The sequence below is a fragment of the Apodemus sylvaticus genome, chromosome 3 (assembly GCF_947179515.1).
Source record: "Apodemus sylvaticus chromosome 3, mApoSyl1.1, whole genome shotgun sequence".
Taxonomy (NCBI): domain Eukaryota; kingdom Metazoa; phylum Chordata; class Mammalia; order Rodentia; family Muridae; genus Apodemus; species Apodemus sylvaticus.
Genome location: NC_067474.1, coordinates 109582199 through 109600862, shown reverse-complemented (window position 1 = coordinate 109600862; position 18664 = coordinate 109582199).

The window sequence follows — 18664 nt, the reverse complement described above, 5'->3', positions numbered from 1 at the left end:
CCTCGTAGAGTACCTGATTGGAACATTAAGGTAGAACTAACCCCACCCCTGCCTCGTGCTTCTTGAGTAAACTCCTAATTATATGGCTAGTTGTCGTGTGTGTGTGTGTGTGTGTGTGTGTGTGTGTGTGTGTGTGTGTGTGCATGCACACATACATGTGTATTGTGGTGGCCACTTTAAGCACTATACATAGATTCACTAGATGGATGCAGAATGAAGTTCGCTGAAACCACAAGAAGTAAAGATATTTATTTTCATTTAACTTGGGGTTAAGCCCTATCTCTCTAAAATGTCTATCTACCTGGAGGCTCAGTCTGGTCTGTTGCTATGTATTGAAATGCTAAATACTGACCATCGTTGCATACACCAAGTAATACTGTGTGTCCTTCCTCCTTAATTTAAAACTATTGGTTGAATGAAGATGCCAACAGCCTATAGCAGAGAAGAATGGGTGGGGTTTCAGTCCCTGGGCTTGGATTCTGAGGAGAAGCCACAAAAAGGACAGAGTGAGGAGAGAAGAGAAGACACCATGGGGTTGGTGAGTCATAAAAACATGGCCATGAGGGCTGGCCAACTGGAGTCAAGATGGCAAGTTATAACTTGGGATTATGGGCAGGGAAGTAGACATAATAGCATAGAGGGTAGATATTTGCCCAGCTCCAGTGCTGATTAAGGCTTATTATAAATATAAAAGTTTTGTGTTTTTTATCTGGGAATTGAATGACCTAAAGTAGCTTAGAAACCCACAGTTGAGATTAAATATATAATACAATATTACATAAATAGTTATTACAGAGGTAACTGAAAAAGTTAAGGTTCTCTAGTATCAGGGCACTAATCCATCTTGCAAGAGGAGAAAACAGAGGAGACAATGCAGATCAGGAAGACAACATGAGACACCGGGAGTATCTTAAGTGACCTCTGCCACTGCTGGGACAAAATACCTGTGAAACGCAATTTAAGGAAGAAAGACTTTCATTGGTCAGTTTAAGAAGAGATATGTATGTCCATCAAGCGGGAAATGGCAGGCCAGTAAGAATGCACACTGTCTAGTCTTGCCTTCTGCAGCAAGAAGGTGGAGTAACCAGGGCTTGTACTTAGTTCTTTTCTGCGTTTTTTCAGTCCAGGACCCAGTCCATAGGATGCTACCATGGCTGGGTAGGTCTTCCTTCCTCAGCAACACCTCTGTGTAAACTCCCTGAGAGACCCGTAGGTGTGTTTCCACTGTGATTCCAAATTCAGTCAAGCTGAAAGTGAGGACGAATTACCATAGGAAGATACTATGTCATGACGGAGGCAGAAATAAGAGTGCATGAACTGCTGAGGACTAAGGAGGAATCCAGCAACCCCACAGCCTTGTTGGGAGCAAGGACAGCTTCTCCCTTACAGTCTTTAGAGGCAGTGTTGCTGCTCAGCCCTTGACTCCAGACTTTTAGACCAGGAGAACAGATTCCGTAGTCATAAGTGATCTGGTGGTGGCAACTAGTTACAACCTCTCCCAGATCAGCATGGGAATACGACCTCTTTATTCTTCCTCTTTTACACTTGTCCCCAAAAGATGTTATGCGATTATTGAGGGAATAGTGAACAAAATTAAGAGGTGAGACTTCAAAAAAAAAAAAACTGACATTCCTACTCACTGGTTGTGTGGATCAAAAAGTAAACTAGGTTTTTGGATCCTTAGCTTGATCATTAGAAAAACTAGAAACACAAATGTGTAGCAGCCAGGATTTGATCAGGGACCAAAAGTGGTAAGGATCAGGCAATTTACAAACTTCTCAGCTACCAGTAATCTATTGCTTCCTTTCTGACTGTGTATGTCTCTGTCTCTGTCTCTCTCTGTTTGTCTCTCTGTCTCTGACTCTGTCTCTCTCTCTCTCTTTGTGTGTGTGTGTGTGTGTGTGTGTGTTGTCCAGCAAGTTTTCTAGAGGGTTCTATTGGTTCTTTTCACCAATACATTCTATACCTATGAAATCTATAATTGTGTTGGTTTTCTAATTAGCTTTTTAATCCCTTGTACATTTTTATAGTTTTGTTTTTCTGCTTGTCTCAGTTTTATTTTGCATCTCACTGTCTACATCGCTTGGTTAGATATCTAATTGTCCGTTTCTCATTCATTCTAATTTTTAGGTGTGAACACGAGGGCTATGACTGACTTTTGACTGTGACTGTCCCTGTTGTCTGTTTTCATACATGGTAGCCTCATCTTCAGTTTGCTAAATGGTTTGCAATTGCATGTTTTTAATTTTTTCTTTTTGAGTTATTGAAGCTACCTCACACTGTACCTTGACCTAACTGATCTGGTCACTTGCTATTGTTATGTAGAGGCTACAAAAATTAATCCTTTCTGTAAACACCTTTCTCTATGACATCTTTTAGGTAAAGAATCTCATGCCTGATGAAAGATATATACTTTCATTTTCTCATCATGAAAGAAGCATGAAAGAATGTCAGCAGCTTTTAAAACTCAGGCCTTTTTAAATGGGTGCATTACTAAAATGTTTGAATGTACTAGGCTCATAAATAAATAAATAAATAAATAACCCTGTAATCCTACCCATATCTGTGTTAGCAGTGTCTAATGGCACTGACCTGGCTTTTGAATTATGTTCCCAGGGTTTCAGAGTAAGCAACAGTCCTTTGCGAGGTTGAATACTATGGTAATTTCAAGAGGAATGGCCCCAAAGACTCATGTGTTTGAAAGCTTGGTCCATAGGGAGTGGCACTATTAGGAGGTGTGGCCTTGCTGGAATAGGTTTGGCTTTGTAGGAGAAGTATGTCACTGTGGGGCCAGGCTTTGAGGTCTCAGATGCTCAAGCAAGGTCTAGTGGCTCTTTTGACTTGATGCTATGTGCAGATTAAAATGTAGAACTCTCAGCTCCTTCTCCAGCACCATGTCTACCTGCATGCCGCCATACTTCTCGCCATAATACTTGACTAAACCTTTGGAATTGTAAGGTAGCCCCAGTCAAATATTTTCCTTTATAAGAGTTGGGGGTGTGTGTGTAGTGGGAATCATGGTGTCTCTTCACAGAAATATAAACCCTAAACAAAGCCCATTTCTCTGTAAAGTCTTCACAAGCCACCTGTTTTTCATATCATGTGTTTTGCCTACAAGTCAAGAATTTATCTCTGGCTAACTAATCATACTGAAAACTCTTTCAGAGTTAGGACTGTGACTCATACCTTTTTCTATACCTTCAGGTAACCCCTGGCTTCTCCCCTCTTTAATCACATAACAACAAACAGCAAGTACTGTAAGGTTTTTATTCCCCCTATTACAGGACACCTATGAACGTTTGCTCTGAAATATAAGGTCAAGATTTTAAAGCTAGAAAGGGGCCCAGCTAAAGAAACTTTCAAATGGTAAACTTTCTTTCTTTCTTGTTTTGTTTTGTTTTTTCAAGACATGGTTTCTCTGTATAGCCCTGGCTGTCCTGGAACTCACTCTGTAGACCAGGCTGGCCTCCAACTCAGAAATCCGCCTGCCTCTGCCTCCCAAGTGCTGGGATTAAAGGCGTGTACCACCACTGCCCAGCAAGGTTAAACTTTCAAAGTACTTGAGATACGTGATTAGAAGAGAAAAACTATTTCAACATGCAAAGACTATGCATTCGGAGCACACATCCATCGTGACTGTTATCTGTCCACTACAGCATCCTCAGTGTGTGTTCTGGAAAGTGTGGCAGTTGTATGTATGATTTACTTTGGAATTGCTGTGGCGACAGCAACTTAAGGAAGGAATGGTTTCTTCTGGGTCATGGTAGAAGAAGGAATTCAGTCAGCCACAGCAGGGAAGACATGGCAGCTGCAACACGAGGCAGCTAGTCACACTGATCTACAGACAGGAAGTGTGGCCAGGCTACCTACCCTCAAGTCTCACCCCTGTGACTACCTACTCCAATAAGACTCTGCCTCCTCAAGATTCCATGACCTTTCCAAATAGCACCACCAGCTGGAAAACAAGTGCCAACCCAGGAGCCAATAAGGGACATATCTCTTTAAATCACAGCAGCGGCGGTGATGGCCATGGACTCCAAGAGGATTCTCACAACAACCAGCACAGCGTCTGCGCATGCTCACTGATGTCCACAACGAACCTGTGAAGAAGACAGGCAGACACCACTATCTTTGGGTTTTTTGGAAAATAGGTATTTGGGATTCAAAAAGAGCAATCTTTCCAAGATCATAAGGGTAGTAGACAGTTGAAGTAGCAAGCAAGTCAAGATCTGTGCTCTGTCCTGGTCCTCTATTCTTTAGGCTACAGTGACTCCAAGCTGATTTTGGAATTCTAGACATGTCACTGCCCTCACTCACCAGCTTGAATGACCAGACTGACGCCCTGGGAATTCCCTTTGGATAAACATGTGCTTGGAGACACTGGAATAAACATAATCCCTGCCCTCATGAAGCCCGAAGACTTGTCATGCAATAACTGCAATGCACAAGACAAATCCTATCTGCCATGAGCGTGACGTCAGAAGTAAGGAATTACTAGGGACACTAAGCATCCTTCCTTGAGCATTTACTCTGCATCAGGTTCTGTCCTGAACACTTTGCTAGGCAGTGGAGCAGCATGAAGCACAACACTGGCAGTCATTTTGACTATAGTTCAAAAACCAAAGCCAGGGGTTCTTACATACAGAACAAGGAAATGCTTTCTATTGAAATTACCTAGAAGAACATTCTGGAGAAGCAACTAATCCTCTGAGAAATGAGAATTGGGGGTGGGGTGGGGTAGGGTAATAAAGCAAGTAATCTCTACAGTGGGGACACCCCAGCCTCTCGGGGAGCCCTTGTGAAGACTTGGGTATGAGCAGCACTATGGGACGGAGGAGAGGAGACATTATTTTAGGATAGCCAGAGACTGGCTACAACGAGATGGCCCACAGCTAGAGAGCCCAGAGAGGCTATGCTCTCCCAAGCTTGACCTAACTCCAAGGGGAGACACAGATGGCCCAGGCTGTTTGTTTGTACGTTACATTTTTTTCCTGAACAGATTCCAAATCCTAGTTTCCAAAGAAAAGAGAAAACAGACTTATCGGGCCAAAGGCTTTCCCTGAGAAATGTCCTTGTGGTTATGTGCCAGCACAGGATCCCCCCCCACAGCCCAGAGCAGCAGACAGCAGGCGGGAGCCTTCCCCAAACCTTTCAAAAAGGCAGGGATTAGAAGTTATTCCCTGGGAGATTTTCAACAGTCATGTGCCCAGCAGCTCTGCCCTAGTATTTAGGCCCACCCAACTCTGGCATGCTTCCTGGTGACGTTTCAGCCCCTCCCAGGCCCGCCCTCCCCTTTCCTGTTTGGCATGGCCCATTGCTTCCTGCCAGGCCACTCCTCCTCTGAGTGTTCCCTGAGAATGGTGTTCCCAACCTCCGACCCCCAGAGCAGGATAGGTTATGGGTTTGACTTCAGTGCTGGACAGAGTCGTGGAAGGGATTCTGCTAGTAGCCCTTCTGCAGCTCTGTAATGGTAGCACTTACTACACAGGCTCATGCCCCCCCCCCACCTCGCCTCACACACCCTCTGTCTATAAACCAAGGACAGGAAGGAGCAGAGGGACAGCCCTGGGTGTAAATGGTAAAAAGAGCTAAGGGCATTATTTGTTGCAAACTTTGAAAAATATAATTGAATAGGTCAGTCTTTTTTTTAAATCACAGGGAACTCTGTAGGGCCACAGGAAGTGGGGATGGGAAAAAATAAACATTTTTTTCCTGACAGGTTGTAAGGGGAAAACAAGGGTATCTAAGTCAGATGTCTCTACTCAAATCCCTGATCTACTGACTATGAAGCCTGCGCAACTCTGGGTGAAAGGCCTAACCTCTCAGACCATCGCACACTGAGGTGTCTGTGGTGAGGCCTCAGCAGGAGAGCATGCATTTGGTATCTTAGTATCTATGAGCAGCCTGAGGTGAAGTGTGAGTTCGACGCTGTCCATTACCTCTCAGGCCACCCCTCTTCCTTTCCTGAAATCTGAAGGCAGCCGTGCTGGAGCTCTGGTCTGTTTTACTTCACAGGCTGTTTGTCACATGTGAAGCTGAGTCACCCTGAGTTCCTGCTGCCTTGAGGCTGTGCTCTCCTGAAAAGGATGTGTAGCTGCGCCAGCCCCAGGTTCTGAGTGGACATGCTGTTCTGGGAACCCTGCGAAAGCTGACTGGAGATGTGAGATTGCTCACAGAGGCCTGGGCTTCCGTGGCCCTGAGTGCTTTCTTGTGCTAGGGCATTTTCAATGAGAATACAGACATGGGAGCCTACAGGCTACTGGGAAGAGTGGAAGGATAGCTGAGAAACAGCACGCGTGGCACCCAGCACCCCGGGAGGCACCCAGGGGAACCCCAGTCATGGTCTAAAGACCAAGAGACAAAGAAGAAGAGAGAATTGTCATAGCCTTCTCTTAGCACTCTGTGAGACAGCTCTCGGCCCTGCTCCTGTTTGGAGAGGCAGGCTTACCTCCACTTTAGATGAACAGTGGAAGCTTTGGTGAAGTGACAGTGGTTAGCTGAGGTCACGCTGGCTAGCTGTGAGCCCAGGTGGTTTTGTCACCTGCACTCGTGTGGCCCACATAACAAACAGGTACAAGTGTCCAGCGCCCCACTAGCGGGAGCACAACCCAAGGAGGGGGTGGGGCAGGTGTGGACCTCTGCTTCACAGACAAAGAAAAAGAATTCAGAGAGGATGGGGGGCACAAGAAAGGGGGACAGACCTTGGGCCTCAGCCCCCCCCCCCCACACACACACAGCCTCTCTAGTGGAGGACAGTGGGTAAGAATTCACTTACAACTTAGCATCAAACTTAAGCAGGGCTGCCAAACACCTAGAAGTGACCTGCTACTAAAAGTCAAGCCTCCTCCGGGAGCCCTGGTTCCCCACTACTGCCACCACCAAATCCTCATATTAAAACATAATTCCCACTTGCTATAGTGTTTCATGATAAAATCTCATCACTTAGGAGATAGTGGCAGGAGCAGGTCAAGTTTGAGGCCAGCCTGGGCTACATAATGAGATACACAGGAAGAAGGAAGGAAGGAAGAGAGAAGGCATACAGCCTTCCTAGACTCTGGTCCACTTTGCCAATAAGAAGGAAATAGTTCTACCTCCACCATAGCTTCTTTTGGTTGTTGTTTGAGACAGGGTCTCACTATGGATCCCAGTCTGACCTTGAATGTCTATCCTCATTCTTAGCTTCCAGTGTGCTCGGATTCTAGGTGTAAGTATCTAACTTACTCTTTTTTTAAAAAAAAAAACAAAAACCTAAACTAAAACAAAACAAAACACCCAAACCAGCGACAACAAACCACCCTCCAGTTATACCCTCTCCCCTGCTCTAAGGTGACCTTGCAGCCAGGTCTTTAGAAAGCTGTAAAGTGCTCCTCTGTATGGTCCTGGAGCATCCCACACCCAGTGCCCTGCGTGCAAACGGATGAAACAAGCAAAGCCGAAAGGTGTATAGAACAGGAATAGCATGTGTGCATGGTCTGGTCATAATTGCTGAGAATCCCGAAGAAAACAAACAAACAAACCCCAAACTTGTTCTCATGTCCATGGCTTCAGGGATGGAAAAGTATCCGAGTCCCAGAGAGACAGGGCAAAGGTCACCTGCTTTTGGGGCCTCTTCTGTGTTCTAGGGTGGACGTGAGGCTCCGTGCAGTGACATAACACATGGAAGCCTGCCTAGCAGAGGTGTGCAGAGAGGGAGAGAGGGAGGAAGGGAGGGAGGGAGGGAGGGAGGGAGGGAGGGAGGGAGGGAGGGAAGAAATGAGGGAGGGAGGGGGAAAGGGAGAAAGAAGGGAGGGAAGGAGGGAGAGAGGGAATGAGGGAGGGAGGGGGAAAGGGAGAAAGAAGGGAGGGAAGAAGGGAGAGAGGGAATGAGGGAGGGAGGGAGGGAGGGAGGGAGGGAGGGAGGAAGGGAAGGAGGGAGAGAGGGAATGAGGGAGGGAGGCGGTTAGTAAGAAAGGCCTGAACCTGAGCATGCTCCAGAACCATCCACAGGCGTTCATGAGGCGCAGCAGGGAAGAAGAGCTCAGGTTTGGGTAACTCCCGGAGACCAAGTGATCCATCCAGAGACACCATTATTCACCAAATAAGCAAAATATACAGGTGGAGAGGCCAGCACATAGTACCTACTATGTGCAAGGTGCCTTATGTAGAGTGTGTTAAAGTGGGAGGCTTACTGCAACCTGGATCCAAAGAAAGATGCCCCTGTGTTTACTGAGGAGGCGGCCCCGCATCAAGCCACTGCTGGCTGCACCCCTATCTCCTGTACAGCTCCTCTCAGCTGCTGGACACCAGGATATCCTACATGGCATTTACACGAGTCACAGAACCCCTCCATGCCTCAGTTTCCCCCTAGTGAAACAGAATACTAGTAAGACCTCTCTCACAGTGTAATTGTAGAATTAAATAAACAGGTGGGTGGAAAGAGTTAAGACAGTGCTGGCCAATGGTTTCCATCCTGTGCACATAGCTTGTGAACCTGCCAGGCACCCCAGTTCACCCTGTCTCACCACCACCCAGTGTCTGAAGAAAGTGCACCTGGCAGGGTCATCCGGTTCTTAATTGGCCCGAGAGTCCTATTTAGACCTGCCTAACAATAACAAGCGAAACAGAACACTTCATTAATTAATTGTTTTTTAAACGGCCGAGGCTTTATAGATATGTATGCATTCAGTTTTCAAAACAATTATATGAGGTAAGTGCTGCCAACCCCCAATTTAAGGCTTCAGAAACTAAGACTGAGGGAAATTAAGTCATGTTCTCAAGACCGTAGAACTGGGGGCTGTCCTACAGAGGCTGAAAAGCAGGCAGGTCCTACCTCACTCCCTGGGACTGGGGAGAAGTCTGTTATTCTGGACTACACTGTATTTAGCCATCCAAGAGCAGTGACATCTACCACCACCACCACCACCACCACCACCACACACACACACACACACACACACACACACACACACACATGCTGAGAGGAGGAAGCAGGCAGGTTCCCAGACAGGGAACTTTCTGGAGAGGGGTTGCTGACCACCAGCTAAACTCACAGCACTAATGTCAGCTGCTCTCCTGGCTCTGAGCCCTCAGTTCCATGTCCTCCCACCCCACCCCCACCCCACCCCCACCCCAGCACCAAAGAACCTGAGAGTCTGAAATCTCAGTGCTTCTCCCCGCTCACTCACCTCCCAGTGGATGTGGCTGGGGGCCTCAGTTTGGGAAACTGTGCCCAGGTCATCAAATATATTTATGGTGTGGACGAACGTGTAGAAACTTCCAGGATTGTTTTTGCTGTCTCCTATTTTCTACTAAAATAATTCTGAGTTCTATAGTCTTCGTCACTATTTTAATAAGAGTGTATATTTCTAACTTGAGAACCAGACTGTCTCAGGAGCACCGGCTGGTGGCTCAATTCTCATTTGACACACCCACAGCAGTTCAGAGGGTCCATCTCTTAATCGTCATGGACCACTTTTGCAATGTCCTTGATAACACGCAGGGTAGAGGAAAGGCTTGAGCGCTGTAATCATACACATGATTGGCCAGAAGTTTGGGGCCGGTGGGAACTGGGTAGCAGTGCGGGATCCCGGGTCACAGTGCCAGACTCTGGCTCTACCTCTCCAGCGCGTACCTGGCACAGAGAGCTAGACCTGTGGGGACCTGCCGCTCAAAGCCCTGGCTTTGTTTACATACAGAGCGCAGGGAAGGGTGGAAGCTGGCCTTGTATGGATGAAACGCTGTAGGGCCACTGGGGGAGGCAAAAAGCAGCAGCCAGATAAGAATCTGCGAGTAAGTACGTGAAAGAATGCACTGAAACTCCCTACCGGGATCACAGAAACCCGACCGAAATTCGACCTTAGGGACCCGCCCACATGCCCCATCCCGCTGGCTAGACAAGCAACCCGAGGCTAAAATGGCTCTTGAATTGTCTCCTGGCCAGGCCACCTGCCTCTCACAACCTTCCCCCTTGCTCTGCCTGTGGGCGGGACTGTAGGGCCAGGGAGTCCTGGCACGTTAGAAGGGGACCTCTTGGGCATCGTTTGATATGTGAAAGGCTCAATGCAGCCGTGTAGGGGAATACCAGGATAGGGAAGCGGGAAAGGGTTGGTTGGTGAACATGAGGAGGGAAGAGGGCTTATGGGATTTTCGGGGATCCAGGAAAGGGGAAATCATTTGAAATGTAAATAAAGAATATATCTAATAAAAAATAAAAAATTTTAAAAAAGAAGGGGACCTCATTTTATTGAGCACCTACTAACTACTACTACGGCTACTGCTGCGCTGTTATCTCTTTGATTCGTTCGTTGTACATCTGGAAAAGCGTGGTGCCAGATTGGCTAAATCACTTGCCCAAGAATACAAAAGCCAGGCGAATGAAGTAGCTTGGGTCGAAACTTAAAGCTGTCTTTTCCCCAACCCAGTCAATGGCTATGCTCAGAGAGGCGCTGGTGGCAGTGTCTTTGGACTCTGCCGCCCACTCCCTCGCCCCCTCACGCACGCCCCGTGGCAGGGTCACTCTCCTGCCCATCCACAGGCGCACAACTTACTGGCCCCACCCGCTCGCCCGATTTAGCAACCGGAAGTTGCACCGCAGTGTCTGCTGACCCAGAAACGCTGGTCCTGTCCTACCCCTGGAGAATGTCGTTCAGAAGGACTTACAGGTGCGCTCCCGGGCGCAATTCTCTGGTCTCCGCCCGGATCGCAGCCCTGCATCCGGTCCGGAAGCAATGGAAACTGGTCTTGCCGCAGAGTTCCTGGCAGTGCCCAGCCCACGCCCACCCTACTGCTGCCCCAAACAGGTTTCTTCACTTTCCCTGAGCCGACTCTTGCCCCAGGCAGGGAAAGGAAGCCGGTTACTCAATATGCAGGAGGATCGCTCTGGTTCCCAAGGGAACCAGCCACCAGCCAATCAGCCAGGTGAACCCTAATGAAGCCAGGTACTAAGACTCCAGCTCCTAAGACCAGGATGAAAATTTTTGAGGGCCGTCCTCATGTGACTTTCTCGCTCTGTGCTCAGTTGTAGGTCCCATGAAGAAAGTGGACTGGATGTAAGGGGCCGCAGTGGTCGCTGGGATCCGCCAGGGTGTAAAGCTTGCCAGAGGCCAATATTGACTTGCCAAGGCAACCTATCACTGGACCAGCATCAGGCACCTATCCAACTACACCGGAAGGGCAGACTTTAGTGGAAACCGCAGCTACTTTCTCAGTGGGCTTGGCCTGAAGAAAACCCAAGCAAGTAGTGGAATTCAGTTTATTCCTCAGTATTTGAGACACAGCTGCATGACACCAGGGATACCAGCTTGACCCAAACATACCCTTCCCCTTAGAAGTCTCAGCCTAAGAGTCTGAGAGGTTATTGCTCATTTTACTAGGAAGTGATGTACACAGACACAGCACCTAGCAGCCCCACCCCAATATGAGTTACAATTACTATTTAGTAGGTATTGCAGTGCCTAAAACCAGCATATATGTCTATGACACACCATATCCAGCATAGCCTCTACACTTGTGATGTTGTTAGCAGGTGAAAGACTGGTTCTGAGAAATGCAGTGTTTAGCCAAATAGTCTATGCAGGGCTCTCACATCCAAGTCCGTCTCCACCTTAGAAACACACAGGAAACTGTGCTAGAGTTTCCTGTCTACAGCTGGGAAGCCAATGCTCACGACTGTACGTACACTCAAGTCACCCAGAACCCCTCTGATGAGATGCAAATGGCGCCCCACAACTTCCGAGAGTCTGGGTTTGACCCAGACGCCAACCAACACTGGCATTATTCCCTGACGGCTCTTCTCCCCTCGAGTCCCAGCATCTGCACTTGCTCCAGCCTGGGAAGGAACACTGTTCCAGTGGGTGACTGCCCGCCCCCTCCCCCGGAGAACCAGGCAGGCAGGGACAGGTCCTGCTATCCACAAATGTCTTAACAAACAAAACAGTTTGGCGATTACACATACCCTTTGCCGGAGCGCCCACAATCTTCCTGGACTCCAAGCAACTGCTATGCGAGACCACTAAGAGCTGCCTAAAGGTACTTGAAGTGAAGTATTTACCTAAGCAGTGTTTTAGCTCCTCAATGTGCCTGACTCTCTCGGAGCTACTGTGGCTCTCTCTGAGGCCTTGGTAGTTATTCAGCCACCTGACGTGAAGAGATTCCTTGGAACAATATTATGCTAACCTGGAAGTTCCGCAAGGACAGGCTTGTGGTAACAGTTGTGCAGGGTGGGCCTCACATGGGATGGGCCTCGCTAAATGTGTGTTAGGTTGGTTAGTTTTTGTTAACTTGACAGGAGAGAAAACTTGGGAGGAGGCAGGGAACCTCATTTGAGGAATGGTGTTCATCAGACTGGCCTGTGGGCATATCTATTAGGCCATTTTCTTGACTTCTGAGTAATATGGGAGGGTCCAACCCACTGTGGGTAGCGCCGTCCCTGGGCAGGTGGACCAGAGCTGTATGAGGAATGAGGCTGAACACCTAGAGGAGGCAACGTGGCCTTTGCCTCAGGCCCTGCCTTGCGCCCCTGCCCTGACATCCTTTGATAATGGACTGTAACCTCTAAGTGAAATAGAGGTTCTCCTCCCCATTGATTTTGGTCACAGTGTTTAATCACAGTAGCTAGGACACGAGTCCAACACTGGATACTTAACTATCAAATAAGCCATTCACTTCCTACAGGACTACTTCACGTCCCCCAATTAGACAAAAGAATCAAGAATTTTAAAGAATCAGAAAAGACAATCTAGGAAGAAAAAAAAAGTAGGAAAAAAAATTAAAAGTCTATCCTTTTGTACAGAGAGAGCTCCAGCCCAACAGAATCTGGAGTCAATGCCTGGCCACGGCTTTTGCCAAATGCTGTCCTGAGTTGGGCCCTGCCCTAAACCATAAACACATTTTCATTTCATTCCCAAGTCAGCCCCTGGACTCCGATCACAAGGAGGGCAGTAATTCTGTTGTCAGCTGGCTGAAGAGAAAGTAGAGGCTGAGAAGCAAAGTGGAGTGACCTGCTGTGCTCACGCAGGCCATGCCTGGCCAGTTCAGTCCAGTCCTGGGCCACACACTCTTCGACACACTTAACAGAAGGACTTAAGAGTTAGGTCTGTGCTGCAGAACTTTTAGCATTTAGTCCCCGACCCCTCCCCACCCACCCAGCAGCCCTCTCCCAGCTCAGGGCTGTCCTCACACACTGGGGTGCTTCATTTGCGGCTGTGTACTTGAGAAATAGCCTGCGACAGCCTGACCTGTGGGTGTGTCTGTGATGACATTTTCTGATGCACTCCTGTGACTTGGGCACTTTTCTGTACATAGGTTAAACTTTAAAAAAAAAAAAGAATCACAAATATAATTTTCAAACCTCTAGAAAAGCACATTCCTCAACAGGCTTTCTCTACTTTTTATTTTAACATGCAGGTCCGAGGATATCACTTCCCTCTCTAGGTCTTTCTGTGGTTCCCCAGTGCAACCTGGCTGGCAATACAGTATTGGCTTTTCACAGGTCCCCATTCCACCTCTGTGTCTCTAGGCTCACCCCTCTGCCATCACCCTTCTGCTTTCTGGCCTGACTGGTTCCTATTCTCTCAGTCTTGAAGCCTCAGAGGAGACAAAATACCTCCTCCAAGAATCCCTGACACCCTCCCCTCAAACCCGCTCTCATGACTCCTTTTCCAAGGTTCATCTCCCAGGGCTTCAGGACCAACCTCCACCCCTCTAGGGTCCACTGGCAGAACTGTTTCTGTTTCTTTCATGAGCCCATGAATTCTTGGAGGGCGGGGACTATATTTTGTCATTTCTGTCTCCCAGCAAGGTCTCTGTAGATGAATCCAGATTAAAATTTACTGAATAATCTCTTTACCCAAGGCCATGAGGATTTGTCTCTCTCTTGCTTGGAACACTGATTGCTAAACTGTGTCTGTCCCATTCTCAGATATGAAGTTCCTGGAAGGCACTGTGGTAACTTAAACAACACAACCAGGTCGTGAGCTCCAGTCCTTATGAAGGTGACCTAATTTGGAGGCGAGGTCTTCGGAGAAGCAAGGGTTTCAACGTGAAATCATTTGCTGTTCTGAACTTTCTATTCAACCATGTGCTCTCATCAGAAAAAGGAGAGGGAGATTTGGGATACAGAGAGACACAGTGAAGACACTTTGAAGTTACACTGCTACAAGAGAGGCAACTCTCAAAAGGGGAGAGGCCGCCAAAGGAACTCAGCCCTGCTAACTAACACCTTAGTTTCAGATGTTCTGGCATCTAGAGTGGTGAGAAAGTCATTTTTTTATGTGTAAGCTACCAAGTGTCTAGTTATTTGTTATAGGAGTCACAGTGCACAAAAGCCAGCAGGGGCTGTGCTTTCCATTGCGTTGACGCTCCTGAACCGATTGTGTACACAGTAAGACTTGTATAGAAGTCCTTCATGAGGAGTTAACTTCATAAGGCCTTACCATCTGCCCGGTGGGCCATATAGGCCTGGAATTGCCTAAAGCATCCTGTAGGCTCCTCCCTACTATTTCATAAGTGGTCACACACATTCAAACCATGGTATGTTTTATCTAAGCACATACTATGTGCCATGGTCTGTAGAAGGCACATACAACCTGTTTTTATAAGCTCACGAGCCACCTAAGGGAGAGAGAGAATTAAGAATAAATGAACCACACTGTCTTAGCACATATGAGACTGTGGCTTCAATCCCTGCCACTGAAAATAGGGTGAATGCATAAATTCATACTGTGTCACTTACAGGTGAGAAGAAGGAAATGAAAATGGAGGGGACAGGGAGCAATGTGTTATTTTACATAAGCCATGGAGGGGGGCTCTCTGAGGAGGCAGCCTGTAAACTGAGCAGATCCTCAGAAGGAAGAGAGAACTGCAGGTGTAAAGCCCTAAACCCAGAAAACTCTGGAAAGTTCCTGTCAGAGGCAGGAGCCCTTGGTGACTGAGGCCCCCACGGTGAGCCTGTGCTGGGGATGCTGTGAGAGGCGCAGATTTGAATCTGTATCTAGGTTCTTGTGTCCTATGACAAAAAATTAGACATAGGTCACAGCTTAGGAATGGAAATAGAGATAGTTTATCATGTAAAAGAGAAGTCAGGGGTGGCGGCGCACACCTTTAATCCCAGCAGAGGCAGAGGCAGGCAGATTTCTGTTCATCCTGGACTACGTAGCAAGTTCTAGGACTGTCAGGGCCACACAGAGAAACCCTGTCTCAAAAAAAAAACAAAAAAAAAAACCCAAAACCAAAATAAACACACACACACACACACACACACACACACACGAGATCAGGAGAAGGGGAGGGAGAAAAGAGAAGAAAACAAAGAGAGAGGAGTAGGGTTGGTAGTGAGCATGTGCTCTGAGAGAGCGAGGCCATGAGCAGAACAACTCTTTACCTCAAGCACCTGCCTTGCGCATGTTTGTATACCGGGCGCATGTATGTAAACCAGGCACATGTATGTAAACCAGGCGCATGTATGTAAACCCATTTCTAGTGTGCGCTCCATATGTTATCTGAAGCTCAGGTAGAGAAGCACGTTGGCCTTTTATTATTACCTGGCTTCCTTCACTTGTTACTGTTGTTGTCGCCATTTCTGTTTCTACTGTTCTGCCATAGTAAAGTCAGGGTTTTCCAGAATGCTCACACAGCCAGGAGGCCGATGCAGAGGCCAGAGCCTCTGCTGGAAGCAGCCCACAGTGACAGGATCTGCCCAGGGTTGTGGAAGGAGGGGCTGAGGGAGGCAAGGCTATCGATGGAGCTGTGGGCCAGGTGTGAGTCCAGAACTCCGTCAGAGCAGCGCTGACCGAGAGCGGAAGACAGGGAAGTATAGGAGAGGAAAGAAAGGAATGGGAAAGAGGGGTGTGGCACTGGAGATCGAAGTGCATGTTTTACAGATCAAGTAGGAGTGTGATCACCTGATGTTGAAGGCAACACTCTAGGATGGAGACTAGACTTTGGGAGGAGCAAGCATTACCAGCCACCTCCTATGTTCTAACCATCTGCCACCTCAGCCTTTGTAGGTCTCACCTTACCACAACACAATCATTTCAAGGACAAATAACAAATCTCTACTCCACAGGTATGAAATCTGAGGCTCAGAAATGTTAGGTAGTTTCTCCAAGGCTGCACAGCCAATTGGGGAATACTGGATTCAGAATGGAAGTAATATCTTAAGTCCAAAGGCTGCCCAGCTCAAACCTCATTCTGGCTGAGGATCGGCAGTACATAAATAGAGTTCCTGCCCTCAGAAACCTCCCAGCCTGTAGGAGTACCATCAAGTCAGGACTGTTATTAACCCTATTTTTAGAAATGAGAAAATCAGTGCCCAGAGAGGTGAAGTGACTTGTCCAAGGCATAACAGTTAACAAAGGCACAACCAAGATAGACTTTTGGTCTACCTCCAAATATCTTTACCTCCCTATATCATTATATAATATATTAGGGTTAGTAGAACAGAGCTCAAATCTCATTCGTAGAAGGATGGTGGGTGTGTTAGTCAGCTCTCTGCTTTAAGAAGGGTGCTGGGAAGGCAGGCTGGAGGAGGGCTCTCAGTTTGGGGGTTTTCAGTCTGGGACTGATTGGTTTCCTTGTCTTGTGCCTGTGACATAGAACAGCATGGTGGGAGTGCTTATCAAAAGATGCCCACTCACTTTATGAACAAGACAAAAAGAGAAAGGTATCAGTGTCCCCCTGTCCCCTACTAGAGCATGCCCCACTATACCTCACCTATTAAAGGACCTTCCAGATGGGCCGTCCAGTAGCATCAAGCTGAGGGCCAAGTCTTTAACATGTGGCTTTCTGTGAACTTTCAAATCTGAACTCTGGCCACAGGTATAACAGGAACCTGGTCATTTACCCATCACTACTCTATGACTTCTGGAAGCTTACACACACACACACACACACACACACACACACACACATACACACACACACACACACACACACTCATTGACATATATACCCACACATATGATATGGACACACCCATAAAGTACATGAGTGCACAGCATTCCGAATCCAGTGACTTCCCAAATTATCCTCTGCTTTCTGTGGAAGTCACTTACTCAATTATGATGAATTAGCAAAGCAACCCCGTCTCTGTTCAACAAGTATGCAGAAGTAGTCTTCCAATTACCTCTTTACAGATCAAACAGAAAACACTATGGTGTACATCTGACTTAATTTATATTTAATACACTGACAAGCAAGTTCTCTGGGAATCTCAGGAAAGAAGGTAGAGCAGATGAAATCTCAATCAGTCAACGTTTAGGGATAGAGAATGCCACAAAACACACTTCCTGGCACCTTTCCTGACTCTGCCAATACACACTCAGCTCCACTTAAGTGTTAGAAAGAGCAGTGTCCTGGTGAGGGGTGCTATGGCATTGGCACTAAGTATGACTTCTTCTGATCATCATTCCTGGCTTCATACTGTCTCCTCTCCCCGATAGCTCTTGGACCCCAAGCAACTGAGCAGGTTCTCTCAAATAGAATGAGGCTAAGAGAGCACCTGCGTCTAGAGAATCATGAGATTACACCAGGAGCCATCATCCTTCCTCTCTACTTCCAGTCAGGAGTCTGATGAAGAACAAAGTTCGTAGTCTTGACCTTTCCCCTACATGGTAGAGAGCAACCAGCTTCCAACCAATCCAACCTGTAATTACTGTCTTGGGCCATCACAGGAAGGAGTTGGGAAAAAAAAGAAGTCAGATGTTTTCAGCATAAAGGCAGGCCCAGGCATCTTTACCATGCTTCTAGGTGTTGTTAAGCCACCCACCTAGCCTCAGAGTGGGCAGCAATTAATGTAATTAGCACAGTGATGAGTGTCCTCCACAATGATAAACAGCTCAGCCCTGCAGAACTTGACAGACCTGTTGTTCTCACGAGGCTCCTGACCCGGAGCATCTTCCTGGGGAGAGGTGGAGTGCAGTTGGGTAGAGAGTCACGTGGAACCAGGTGTAAATCCTGCCTTTGCTAGGTACTACCTATATAGCAGAGGGAGTTACCTCACCTCATTGAGGCTCAGTTGCTTTATCTGTAAAGTGGGGATAGTGATATTCTCATAGGATATTGTTGTTCTCTTTATCATCAATACCATCACCACCACCTCTTCCACCATCACCCTTGTCCCAGCCTAAGCCAGGCTGCTGTTGAACTACAGAGAGCCAAGGGCTGGAACAGCCAAGTCTCTCTTTCTCTGGCCGAGTGAGAAGCTGAGTGCTGATGTGAGTAGCTTTAAGAAAAATGTCTGGGGCTCTAAACTCAGAAATATGCAGATCCGATAGAATTATAAACATTTGCCCTTGTATTCCAACTGACACAAATCCAAGTACCACAGCAGTTGCAGCTCAGTAAGAATGTGATACCCGCTTAGAACCTAGTCTAATAAAACCATGTTGAGAATGAGGAGTCTCACAAAAGACATCAGGTTATCCACAGTCAATGTGGATGAGGGTGAGACTACTGACAAACACTGTGTGTCTTCAGATCCGCACAGCCAAGAAGAGTGAGGATGACCTTTACAGTGGGGAGACACGGGCACAACCAGAGTTCACTGAAATCAAACCACTGAGGTCTGTCAGAGGAGGAAACTGTACTGCAATCCCTAGCTGATAGCTGTCCCTTTACCCTTTGCTCATCATGGGATGAGGCTGAAACCATTAATATTAAAAGATAACCTAGAACCCACTCTAATTTG